General features: G+C 38.4%; 1 protein-coding gene across 1 annotated transcript in view; it reads left to right on the top strand.

Moving 5' to 3' along the window:
• The window catches only part of MTREX (Mtr4 exosome RNA helicase), a 114,619-nt gene that overhangs the window by 75,033 nt on the left and 26,369 nt on the right, over positions 1–13,217 (top strand). The gene's annotated exons all lie outside the window — the stretch shown is intronic.

Raw genomic sequence — 13,217 nt, 5'->3', positions numbered from 1 at the left:
GATTTCGACTTGGTTAGATTTTAGTTCTTTTATTTCTCCAGAAACGGTTTCTCTAATAACTTCCATGCTTTTTTCAAGCCCAGGTAGTATCTTTAAAATCATGATTCTGAACTCTAGTTCTGACATCTTACCAATGTCCATATTGATTAGGTCCTTCACAGTCGGTACTGCCTCTTGTTCTTTTTGTTGAGGTGATTTTTTCCATCTTGTCATTTTGTCCAGAGGAGAATAGATGAATGAGAGAACAAAATGCTAACAGGGTAACAACGTCTCTAGAAAATACACAGTAAACAAATCCGAAAAGACCTGAAACCGGGGAAAAGAAAGGGAAAGAAAGAAAAAAGAAAAAAAAAAAAGATAAAGACAAACAAACCAAAGCAAAACAAAGAAAACACAATATGATCAAATATGATCAGGCTGGTGCATAGATCAGTGCCACCCTAGATTTTGCTTGTATTTTGGTCTGGTAGAAGAAAGTGCCTCCCAAAATTTTAAAGAAAGAGAAACTTATATATGTACAAAAATAAGGGTTAATACGATGAAGGGATGGAATATGACTGTAAAGATGAAAATTATAAATGATTTTATAAAAGGAATTGATAAGAAGTTGGTTGAAATAAGAAAAAAGAGGATTTAAAAAAAAGAGAAAAGGGAGAGAATGTGATCAGGCAGGAGACTGGAACAAAGCCATACACTAGAGATTTAGGGTATATTTTGATCTGTTAGAAGAAACTGTATCCCAAAATTTTAAAGAGAGAACAACTTATATATATATACACATATATATATATATATATATACACCAAAAATAAGGGTAACTACTATGAAGGGATAGAATATGACTCTAAAAATGAAAAATGAAAATGTTTTTTAAAAAAGGGATTGATAGGGGCGCCTGGGTGGCTCAGTCGTTAAGCGTCTGCCTTCGGCTCTGGTCATGTCCCAGGGTCCTGGGATCGAGCCCCACATCGGGCTCCCTGCTCAGCGGGAAGCCTGCTTCTCCCTCTCCCACTCCCCCTGCTTGTGTTCCCTCTCTCGCTGTGTCTCTGTCAAATAAATAAATAAAATCTTTAAAAAAAAAAAAGACATTTAAAAAAAATTAACTTTTAAAGACTAAGGAATCATGGGAAAAAAGCCATGAATTCTATGTTTCGTATTCCACTAGCACTGGAGTTCTGCCGTTCACATTGATTGGTAAACTTGGTCTTGGCTGGCTGTTCTTGTTGATCTTCTGGGGGAGGGGCCTGTTGCCGTGGTTCCCAAATGTCTTTGCCGGAGGCGGAATTGCCCCACCCTTGCCGGGTCCGAGCTAAGTCATCTGCTTGTGTTTGTTCTCGGGAGCTTTTGTTCCCTGCAAGCTTTCGGTACAGCTTTAGAGGATGAGAGTGAAAATGGCGGCCCCCCAATCTCCGCCCCTGAGGAGCTGAGAACTTGGGGCCCCACTCCTCAGTGAGCCCCCAGAGAAAAGCAGTCAGTCGCTCCCGTCTCACCGGTCTCCGGCCACACTCCGTGCTCACCCGGCCTGTGATCGAGCGTTTCTGTCTCTGGCACCCAACCCCGTATGGAGTCTCCAAACCCAGCAGATCCCTGCGGTGCGCTCCCGTCCGCTCCTCCCAGGGGAGGAAGGGGAGTCTCCCCTGATCTGCCGCTTGTTGGGTCCCTGCTGGAAGAGCAATGGCCCAACTGTGCCCGGATCACAGTTTATGGCAACCCCGAGCTGAGAGCCCGCTCCTCGGCTCCACCTCTAGCCGGCTTCCCTGCTCCGATACCTGGGAGCTCTGCCCCACTCAGGCACCCCTGGTCTTCCTGTGACCCCGAGGGTCCTGAGAACAGAGTGTCCCAGAGAGGGTTCCACCCCTGCTTAGCCACTGGAGCGACGTTCCTCAGCGGAGCAGACTTCTAAAAGTTGCGATTTTTTGCTTTGCAGCTCTTTCACTTGCCAGAAGTGGCCGACGGAGGCCCCCTCCCCCGCCGTCTGTCTTCCCAAATATTGCCTCGGATTCACTTCTCCGCATGTCCTACCTTCCAGAAAGTGGTCACTTTTCTGTTCAGAGAGTTGTTGCCATTCTTTTCTTCGATCTCCTGTTGAGTTCGTAGATGTTCAGAATGGTTTGATCCCTATCCAGCTGAATTCCTAGGACCAGATGAAATCCAGGTCTCCTACTCCTCCGCCATCTTGCTCCTTCCCCGATACTGAGCATCTTTTCATGTGTGTGTCAGCTATTTGAATACCTTCTTTGGAAGCCTGTCTGTTCAGGTTCTCTGCCTATTTTTTAGTCATATTTTGGGGGTGTGTTTAGTTTTACGAGTTCTTTTTTTTTTTTTTTTTTTTTAGCCTCTTACTAGATATATCATTTGTAGATATCTTCTCCCATCAAGTAGGTTGCCTTTTCATTTTGTGGATGGTTTCCTTTGCTGCGCAAAAGTTTTATAGTTTGATGTAGACCCTTTTGTTTATTTTTGTTTTTGTTGCCTTTGCCTGAGGAGCCTGATCCAAAAAAAATATTGCTAATGCAACACTACCTATTTTCTTTTTAGGAAGTTTTTTTTAAATTGTTTTTGTTTTTGTTTTTAATAGAATGTGAGTGGGGGTGGGGGAGGGACAGAAAGGGAGAGAGAATCTTAATCAGGCTCTGTGCCCAGCAGGGAGCCCGACATGGGGCTCCATCTCATGAACTGAGCTGAAACCAGGAGTCAGACGCTTAACCAACTGAGCCACCCAAATGCTCCTTCTTTTAGGAGTTTCAGGTCTTATATTTAGGTCTTTAATCCCTTTTGAGGTGTTTTTTTTTTTAATATGGTTTAGGAAAGTAGTCCAGTTTAATTCTTTTGCACGTGACTGTCCAGTTTTCTCAGCACCATTTGTCGCTCAGACTCTCTTTTCCACATTGTACATTCTTATTACCTGATTTTTCTTAGGTTAATTGACCATATAATGGTGGGTGTATTTCTGGACTCTCTGTTCTGTTCCATTGATCTGCTTTTGTGCCAGTACCATAACTGTTTTGATTATTATTACTTTGTAGTATAGTTTGAAATCTGCAATTGTGTTGAGCTCCAGCTTTTTTCTTCTTTCTGAGGATTGCTTTGGCTATTTGGCTTGATGATTCTGCATCAAGATCTTTGTGATTCTACATAAATTTTAGGATTATGTATTTTAGTTCTTTGAAAAATACTGTTTGTATTTTGATAAGGATTGCATTGAATCTGTAGATTGTTTTGAGTGGTATAGACTTTTTCTTTTTAAGATATTATTTATTTATTTGAGAGAGAGAGAGCACGAGCAGGGGGAGGGGCAGAGGGAGAGGGAGCAGCAGAGCCCACACGGGGCTCCATCCCAGGACCCCAGGATCATGACCTGAGCCGAAGGCAGACATTTAACCAACTAAGCCACCCAGACGCCCCGAGTGGTATAGACATTTGAACAGTATTCTTTTAGTCCTTGAGTTATAGTATATCTATCCTTTCTTTGTGTCATCTGCAGTTTCTTTCATCATTGTATTACAGTCTTCAGAGTACAGGACTTTTCGCCTTTTTGGTTAACTTTATTCCTAGATGTTTTATTCTTTTTGATGCAATTGTAAATGGGATTGTTTTCTTAATGTCTCTTTTTTATAGTTATCAATGTAGAGAAGTGTAACAGATACTACTGATCCTGCTGCAACTTCAGTAAATTTATTCTAACAATTTTTGGTAGAGTCTTATGGCTTTCTATATATAATACTGTGTCATTTGCAAATGGTGACAGTTTTACTTCTTACCAATTTGGTTGCCTTTTATTTCTTTTTTATGTCTGATTGCTGTGGCTAGGATTTCCAATACTATGTTGAATAAAAATGGCAAGAATAGTCATGTTTGCCTTCTTCCTCATCTTGGAAAACTGTTCAGCTTTTTACCATTGAGAATGGTATTAGCTTGGGTTTGTTATGTGTATTATGTTGAAGTATGTTCCCTCTATCCTGTTCTGTTGAGCATTATCATCATGAACAGATTCTGTTGTATTTTGTTTTGTGCTTTTTTTCATCTGTGGAAATGATATGATTTTTATCCTTCCTTTTGTAAATGTAGTGTATCATGTTGATTGATTTATGGATATTGAACCATCCTTACATCCCTGGAACAAATCGCACTTGATATGGTGAATGATACTTTCAATGTATTGTTGAAGTCAGTTGCTAATACTTTGTTGTGGATTTCTACATCAGTGTTCATCACAGACACAGGCTTGTAATTTTCTTTTTTAGTAGTGTCTCCGTGTGTTTTAAGAATTTTGATTATGCTGGCCTCATAGAATGAATTTGGAAGCATTCCTTCCTCTTCAATTTTTTTTAAATAATTTGACGAAGAATAGATATTAACTCTCATTTAAATGTTTGGTATAATGTACCTGTGAAGCCATTTAGTCTTAGACTTTCGTTTGTTTGGAGTTTTTTGATTATCAGTTCAATTTCAGTACTAGTAATTGGTCTGTTCACATTTTCTATTTCTTCTTGATTCACTCTTGGAAGATTGTATGTTTCTAGTTTATCTGTTTCTTATATATTGTCCAATTATTGGCATATAATTTTTTTGACTACTCTATTACTGTTATATTTTGGTGTTGGTTGTAACTTCTGTCTTATTTCTGACTTCATTTATTTGAGTCATCTCTCTCTGTTCTTGATGAGTCTGGCTAAAAGTTTATCGATTTTGTTTATCTTTTCAAAGAACCGGCTCTTAGTTTTATTGCTCCTCTCTATTGTTTTTTAAAGACTATTTCACTTATTTCCACTCTGACCTTTATTTTTTTCCTACTAACTTTGGGTTTTGTTCTTTTTTTTTTTTTAAGATTTTAATTTATTTGACAGAGAGCGAGCACAAGTAGGCACAGTGGCAGGCAGAGGGAGAGGGAGAAGCAGGCTCTTGCTGAGCAGGGAGCCCAATGCGGGGCTCGATCCCAGGACCCTCGGATCATGACCCGAGCCAAAGGCAGCCGCTCAACTGACTAAGCCACCCAGGCGTCCCTGTTATTTTTCTAGTTCCTTTAGGTGTAAGGTTAGATTGTTTGATATTTTTCTTGTTTCTCGAGATAGGCCTGTATCCCACTATAAACTTACCTCTAAGTACTGCTTTAGCTGCATCCCAAAGATTTTGAATTGTGTTTCCATATTGATTTGTCTCAAGGTATTTTTTTTTTCTCTTTGATTTCTTTGTTGACTCAGTTGTTTTGTAACATGTTGTTTGGTCTCCTTGTATTTATGGTTTTTCTTTGTCATTTTAGTTTAATACCACTGGGGTTGGAAAAGATGCTTGCTATGATTTCTGCCTTTTTAAATTTATTGAGACTTGTTTTGTGGCCTAATATGATCTGTCCTGGAAAATATCCCATGTGCACTTGAAAATTATGTGTTATTCTGCTATTTTTGAATGGAACATTTTGTATATATCTGTTTAGTCTATCTCGTCTAATGTGTTTTTCAAAGCAACTGTTTCCTGATTGGTTTTCTCTCTAGATGATCTATCTATTGATGTAAATGTTAAAATTTCCTACTATTATTGTATTACTGTCACTTTCTCCCGTGTGTCTCTTAATACTTGTTTTATATATGTAAGTGCCCCTGTGTTGGATGCATATAAATTTACAATTATTGGGACGACTGATTGGCTCAAGTTGGTTAAGTGTTTGACTCTTGGTCTCAGCTTAGGTCTTGAACTCAGGGTTGTGAGGGGTTGTTTGTTTGGGAAACTCTTTATCTCTCCTTCAGTTCTGAATCATGGTCTTCCTGGAAATAGTATTCTTGGTTGTTGGTTTTTTTCCTTTCATGCCACTTTCTTCTAGCCTACAAAGTTTCTGCTGAAAAATAATCTGATAGCCTTATGGGGTTTCTCTTGTATGTTGCTAGTTGCTTTTGTCGTCTATACAAGGCCACTTTTAAAATTCTCTTTTTTATCCTTAATTATTTTGATATTTTAGTTTTTGTCTGTCTTAGCGTGGACCTCCTTGAGGTCATCTTGTTTGTGGCTTTTTGTGGTTCCTAAACCCTGATGTCTCTTTCCTCTCCCAGGTTAGGGACGTTTTCAGCTATTATTTCTTCAAATAAGTTTTCTGCTGCTTTCTCTCTCTCGTCTCCTCTGGGAACAGTATAATGTGAATGTTAGTACACTTAATCTTGTCCCAGAAGTCCCATAACTTACTGTCATTTTTCAAGGTTTTTTTTTCCCCCCTCTTCATCTTGGGTGTTTCCACTACCCTGTCTGCCAGCTCACTGATCCATTCTTCTGCATTCTCTAACCTGATGTTGTGTATTTTTCATTTCAGTTATTGTATTCTTCAGCTCTGATTGGTTCATTTTATATTTTCTGTCTCTTTGTTGAAATTCTCAGAGTTTGTCACTGTACTTTTTTTCTTTTTTAATACTTCTGTTTTTAAGTAATCTCTACATCCAAAGTGGGGCTTGAACCTACAACCCCAAGATCAAGAGTCACACACTCTAACTGCTAAGCCAGCCAGGCGCCCCTTAGTTTATCCATTCTACTCTTAAGTCCAGTGAACATCTTTATGACCATTACTTTAGATAATTCTTTATCAAGTAGATTGCTTATCTCCATTTTGTTTGGTTCTTTTCCTTATGTTTTGTCTTGTTCTTTCGTTTGGAGCATACTTCTCTGTCTCTCATTTTGTTTGACTCTATTCCTGTTTATTAGGTAGGTCAGCTGTGTCTCCTGATGTTAAATGTAGTGGCCTTGTATAGAAGACATTTTGTGGTGCCCTATAGCACAGTACCCCCGGTCGCCAGAATCAGGTGTCCATGGGTGTCCCCTAGGTGGCCTGTTTACCCTTCTGTTGTAGCTAAGCCCTGACTGCTGCAGGAGAGCTGGTGGTCAGGACCGGGCCCCAGACCAGCTTGCTCAGAGGCCCAGTTGTCATACTGGTGGGCGGGGTGCCAGTTCAGCCACTGCTGCTGAGTAGTTGTGTTGGCAGGTCATAACTGAGGCTGCCTGGTGGAATGGTGTGGCATGAGCCACTTTGGAGGGGCTTCTGCCAGGGCAAGTGGGTTGGATGGGGCACATCCACAGGGGAACACCAGAGCAGGTTGAGCAGTGCTAGCCAGGTAAGTGGAGAGTGTCAGAACTGGCTTCCATAAGCATCAGGTCAGGTAGGCTACAGGAGGGAAAGAAAAATGGCACTTTGTACCTGGAGGAGGTTCTTGCACTTCCAGCCCTTCTGGCACATACCCTAAAATTAGTCAGTAAATCTCCTTCACTTATAACTCATACACTTTTCAAACTGCTGCCTCTCTTCTGGGTTCCAGCCTGAATGATATAGTAGTACACTGGCACTTTAGGAGTGAACTCTAAGGTTCCTGTAGCCCTCCAATTCTCCTGGAGTTAAGTTTCCCTGATTTTCAAAGCCAGACATTATAAGGGGGCTTGTCTTCCTGATGCACACCCCCAAGGCGGGGGTGCCTGATGTGGGATTTGATCCTTTGACTCCTCACAGTGGAACTCTGTGCCTGAGATAACACTCCTGTTTGGGGGTCACCCTGCTGAGGGGTTCGGTTCCCAATCATGTTTCTCAATGCCCTTCTACCCTTTTCAGTTGGCCTTTTCTCTATATCTTTATTGTGGAAAAGCTTTTATGCTGGTCTTCGGGCCCTTTTCAGAGTGAATTGCTCTGTATGTAGTTATAGTCCTGATGTGTCCATGGGAGGAGATGAGCTCAGGATCCTTACTCTGCCATCTTCCCAAGCTCCTCAATTTACCTGTGCTTTCAATTAAATGCAAAACATTCAGTTTGCTACATGAGACACCTGTATTCTTGAACACACCCCCCCCCCGTTTTTTTAAATAATTAAGACAAAATAATTATAGGTAAAAATCTCACTATTGAGATGCCACATAAGTATTTGAAAGCTGATATACTGGAATTTTGTTATTTTAAAACATTGTTTTAAGTATGTGGTATATTCCTAGATTTTTTAGAAAACGTCATTGTGATGCAGTATGTCATAATAACTGATTTATCGAAATTAAAATCTGCCACTGCAGAATCAGAGGCTGCTGCTTTGGATTAGTTCAGATGACAGTGAAATTCAGAATTAGCAGTATTTAAGGAGACTGTTCATTATTAGATGTTTTAAAATAATAATTAAAAGTATAATTATTTACTTCTGAATCCCAGCTAGCGTTTGGTTTCTATTCCTCAATCTTAAAATTTGTTCTGTAGAATTCCAGCACCATTGAAACTTGTATGATTTGTTTCCATAACATTTATTTTACAATTGACTGCTTAACTGTAAATGAGAGTAAAACTCCCACAATTTAACAGATAGTCATTGTACTGAAAGGGACCTTTCAAGTTATTGCAACTTGGAATGGCAGATATGTGGCACACATGCCAGCATTCTTTTTCTCATGGCAGACATTGATGATAAGTCGTGGCATTCTTTCACAGTGAACTCTTAGATTCTTCCAAGAAAATTATCTAATGACTAATTCATTAGAGTTAGCATTTTAAGGAAAACCTGTTTGTTGTCTGTCTCGCTTTTAGGCCCAGATTTTATTAAGCCTAGCAGCTGTGCCCATTTTACTTAAAGATACTAAGAAGCTTTGTAGTACTTAATAATCAGATTTGTCTCAGTTTAATAGCCTCTGCAGTGTAGACGTCACTGGATCCTAGACAAACTGTGTCTTCTGTAGCATTTTTTAAATTGAGGTATAATTGATGTTTAACATTTTTTATGTAGCTTATTTCAGGGAATTAAGGGGAGGTTTGTTAGCATGAAGTATATATAACATATCATCTCTGGTTTCAAGGGTTTTACAGCTTAATGGGGGGAATAGTTTGTGCTCCAGTTGGGGAACATCAAAAATGCATCCTCTAACTGGGGTAGAGTGTGTTTGAGGGGGGGGATCAGTAAAGGTTTTATAAAAGAAGTATTGAGAAATTCACCTGACTTTAGAAATATTTTCAGAGAAGAATTGTGTTCCCAACAATGGAAGCAGCATGCACAGAGCATGAAACATCCCTTTTTTTTTGTTTTTGTTTTTTAAAGATTCATTTATTTATTTGAGAGAGAGAGAGAAAAAAAAAATTGGGGGGAGGGGCAGAGGGAGGGAGAATCTCAAGCAGACTCCCTGCTGAGTGTGGAGCCTGCCACGGTGCTTGATCTCAGGACCCTGAGATCATGACCTGAGCCAAAACCAAGAGTCAGACACCCAACAAACTCAGCCACCCTGGCACCTCGAAATGTCCCTTTTTTAAAAAGAACTCTTAAGTTCTGTTATTTGGGGTTGAATGATAAAGATACAACAAAGAGAAGGACTATCTATATCTTAAGAGATGAATAGGTATGTATTGTTCGCTTTTATAAATTAATATCTTGAATAGGAATCCTGGACACAGGGATATCATTCCATAGACAATTTATAAGGAAATTTCATCTCTCAACTGCAGTTATTATGTAGCCTGGGTAGATTTGAACCAGACTTCCTTTGCATGAGATATGAGGAGGAAGTGGGATTTCCATAGTCATTTTCTTTCCTTTAACTTGGAGTGTGTGTGATACCAAATTTAGCTTTTTAAATGCTTCTTAGATTGCTGCAAGTTTTTGGTTAATTTCCAGAGTTCTGGAAAGAAAATTAGATCAAGACACACATTTAGGTTTTAAAAATATAAGATTTAATAAAACACATCAGCTCAAATAACTTTGCCTGCACATGATTAAAATGTAGTTGGTTCAGAAAATATCTTTTCTGGATGAAAAGTTCAAAAATCATATTTTAGTTAATAGCCTTGATTTGAAGAAATGACATTGCCTGAAACTTATTTAGAATGTATTCACTTAAACTTACTGACTTCTCCTATTATCTATCTACCTTATCATTTGCTTATTTTAAAAGGGGAAATTGATTTATGGCAAACTTGAAAAGATTTGAAAGGTCTGTTCCTGTTATTGGTATTCTAACAAGTTTGTAGTAATTACCCACATGATTATTTGGATGTATATAAACCAATCTTGTGTCATGATGAGCCTGAATTGTAAGTTACTTTATAAGGTTATTAGGGTTAGAAAGTTGCATGAACACTATGCAAATACTATGTTTTTAGATCTCTGTATGTAGAGATTTATCATTCTATGAGAACTATTCAGTTGGTTTTTAAGCATTTAACTTCTTATTTACAAAACTTGAGTCGTAGGATCTTCCTTTCCTTGTACTTAAGGAGACATTTGTTGGAGGACTTTTGTAGTGTCTTTCTTGCCATTAATGTGAGAGTTGACCATTTTTGGATAGTGTTTATTATGGGAAACAGCATTAGAAATTGATCAGTTTCTGTCTTCTGAATCAAGTCTTCACTATATGGTGTTTATTTTGTTTTCAAAGAAATTCTCAAATACTTGTGCTAAATGAATTCAACTTCAAGTACACAAAGCATATACTTCCTGTCTAAAGCCAAGTGAATGATTTTGAGTTTTTCTGCCATTTTGGATTATGTACATTCACTTCAGTGTTCTTTCCATTCAAACAGTGCATCTAGGATTTGCATGGGTCACAAACTGGTGGTTCAAAAGCCAGTTTAGCCCTCATGATGTCTTATTTAAAAACGAATTTGACAGCTTGAGAACAGAAGTTATATTAAAGGATTATAATCAAATGAAAGTAAGCATCCACAAATCCATACTTAGGTAAGTCGGTAGATAGGTAAGTAGATAGATAGATAGATAGATAGGTAAAATATAGAAAGAATGAATATGTTAGAAAAGTCACCGTTAGTCAGCTACCACAGATGGACTCAGGCAAGAATAATCCATGGATGCTAAAACTTGTGAGTTGAAAGTTTAGTGAGGAATGGGATATTTACAAAGTATGAATCTCCGCATAAGTTCTTATTAATTGTAAAGGGGGAAGTAGTAAGTTTACAGTAGAGAATGCTAGCAATAACCACCTGAATTGAGTGATAAGAGTATCACCAGTAATGTTGATCAATGGACGGGAAGAACAAAAAAACATCGTCTCTGCCAAAAATGCATCCTTGAATCCGATGATTCCTTATAACAAGACAAACTCAAATTCAGAGGCATTCTACAAAATAACTAGCTAATTCAAAAACATCAGTATCCTGAGCAGCACAGAAAAACTGAGGAATTGTCCCAGATTAAAGTAGAATAAAGAATTATGACAACTAGGGGCACCTGGGTGGCTCAGTAGTTAAGCGTCTGCCTTGGGCTCAGGTCATGATCCCAGGGTCCTGGGATTGAGCCCTATGTTGGGCTCCCTGCTCAGCAGGAAACCTGCTTCTCCCTCTCCCAGTCCCCCTGCTTGTGTTCCCTCTCTCGCTGTGTCTCTCTCTGTCAAATAAATAAATAAAATCTTTAAAAAAAAATTAGGACAACTAAATTTAATTCATCATCCTGCTTTGGATGCATGGAGTGGTGGGAGAGAAGGAGGGTGGTATAAAAGACATTGGAGAAGTAGGTGAAATTTTAATACGGACTGTAGATAATATCATTGTATCAACATTAAATTTCCCTCTTTTAATACTTGTACTGTGGATGTGGTTTGTATGTGTGGAGAGAGAATGTTAAAAGCACATGGGGCAAATGTAAATAATTGGTGAATCTGAATAAAGGTATACAGGAGCTCTTTGTTCTATTCTTATAACTTTTAACTTTGAAATTATATGAAAATGTCAATCCCATAAAAACAAAAGTATTCTGGATTTAAAAAGGTTAAAGAGACCTGACCGCTAAATGCAATAAATGACCCTTGGCTGGATCCTAGATCTGAAAGTGGTAGTGGTGGCAGTAGTAGCTATAAAGGATATTAGTGAACCAGTTGGGGAAATTTGAATATGAACTGTGTATTAGATGATAATGTATTATTGTTAAATTTTTATGATATAATGTGGTTATGCAGGAGAATGTGCTTGTTCTTAGAAGATACATGTTGATGTATTTGCTGGTAAAGTAAAGTGACATGTTATCTGCATATTAATTTCAAATGGTTAAAATGAGAGGAGGAACAAGGAAGGCAGAAAGAAAGAAAAACACTCCCTCCAAAAACCCCAAAATCTTACCTGGAAAGAGAAAAACGCACATATGGCAAGGTATTAACAATTGAGAAAATAAAATGGATAGTTTGTTGTATTATTTTTTTGGTCGTTTTCAAAGTTGTAATTGTCTCCTTTAAATGGCTTTCTCTATTTTTTCATTCCTCTTTTTCATTTCTTAACACTTAACAAATACCTTTTCTCTTTGGTTATTGAGTATGATCTGTGTTAATATTTTAGTTTTGGTATATACAGATCTGTTGACACTTATATTTGCTTATTATACAAAATAACATTTTTTGAAGGTGTTAAGGCACTATTTTAAAGTATTTTACATGCATTGTTTCATTTAATTCTCAAAACAGTTTAATAAGATGGATACAATTTTATCTCCATTTTTTTTTTTTTAAAGATTTTATTTATTTGAGATAGAGAGAATGAGAGAGAGCATGAGATGGGGGAGGGTCAGAGGGAGAAGCAGACTCCCCGCTGAGCAGGGAGCCCGATGCGGGACTTGATCCCGGGACTCCAGGATCATGACCTGAGCCGAAGGCAGTCGCTTAACCAACTGAGCCACCCAGGTGCCCCTCCATTTTTAAAATGGGGAGAATGAATTAAAAAGATGAGGAGACTTCCTCAAAGTCACAAAACTAGCAGAAGACTGAATTCAAACCCAGGCAGCCGTGACTGCAGAAACTGCTCAGCTGCTATACCATTTTGTTCAATAAAACACTAGGAATGTATTTGTTACCAGCAAGCCAGTGACAGTTGTTTTTTCAGTAGTGATCACACTAAAGGTAGCCATGAGAGACCAATAGACAGATGAATTTGGACCTTTGAAAATGTTAACTTCTCAGTGTACAGATGCCCTCTAAATTTAAAGGAAGCATACTTAAAGGAAGCAAAATGTCATGTTTGATGGTGAGGGAAGGGTATTCTTGTCAGGAGAAAGCATGAAAGTTAGTTTGAAGATAGGTGATTCTTTATTATGTCTTACAGAGTATACTATTTCCTCTGGTTGAAATACTTTTTTTCATCCGCCCTTCCTTCTGGCCCATCCAGAGCTTACATGAAACTTACTTGGCTATCTAAAGCTAAACCAGGAGTCTTTCCTTCCTTTGTAGTGCTCTTGTACTTTAAGGTATTCAAAAAGTGCCAATAAATGAGGACATGAAAATGAATTCTG

Source organism: Halichoerus grypus, chromosome 2, assembly GCF_964656455.1.
Source record: "Halichoerus grypus chromosome 2, mHalGry1.hap1.1, whole genome shotgun sequence".
Classification (NCBI taxonomy): Eukaryota; Metazoa; Chordata; class Mammalia; order Carnivora; family Phocidae; genus Halichoerus; species Halichoerus grypus.
The sequence above is the reverse complement of the archived record's forward strand: the minus strand, read 5'-3'. Positions and strand labels throughout refer to the sequence as shown.